The sequence below is a fragment of the Phaethon lepturus genome, unplaced genomic scaffold (assembly GCF_000687285.1).
Source record: "Phaethon lepturus isolate BGI_N335 unplaced genomic scaffold, ASM68728v1 scaffold35319, whole genome shotgun sequence".
NCBI classification, from domain to species: domain Eukaryota; kingdom Metazoa; phylum Chordata; class Aves; order Phaethontiformes; family Phaethontidae; genus Phaethon; species Phaethon lepturus.
Window position 1 is genome coordinate 434 of NW_010566157.1, and position 224 is coordinate 657.

Consider the following 224-nt stretch of genomic DNA (forward strand, 5'->3'; position numbering starts at 1 on the left):
TACAGATACCATTTTCTCTAACATTTGCCTGTACTGCTGTTTTTCAAGGCTGACTCCATCCCAGCTTGAGCAGCAAGTGTAATTATTCATTAACCCTTTCCTCTTATTATTCATTAACCCTTTCTTGACCCCTGACATATACAGGTTTAAACCACAGCCCTGCCAGCTTTTAACTTCTTCAGCACTTTCTGCTTCGGACTTCTTCCCTGCCTGCCCGTTCCCCC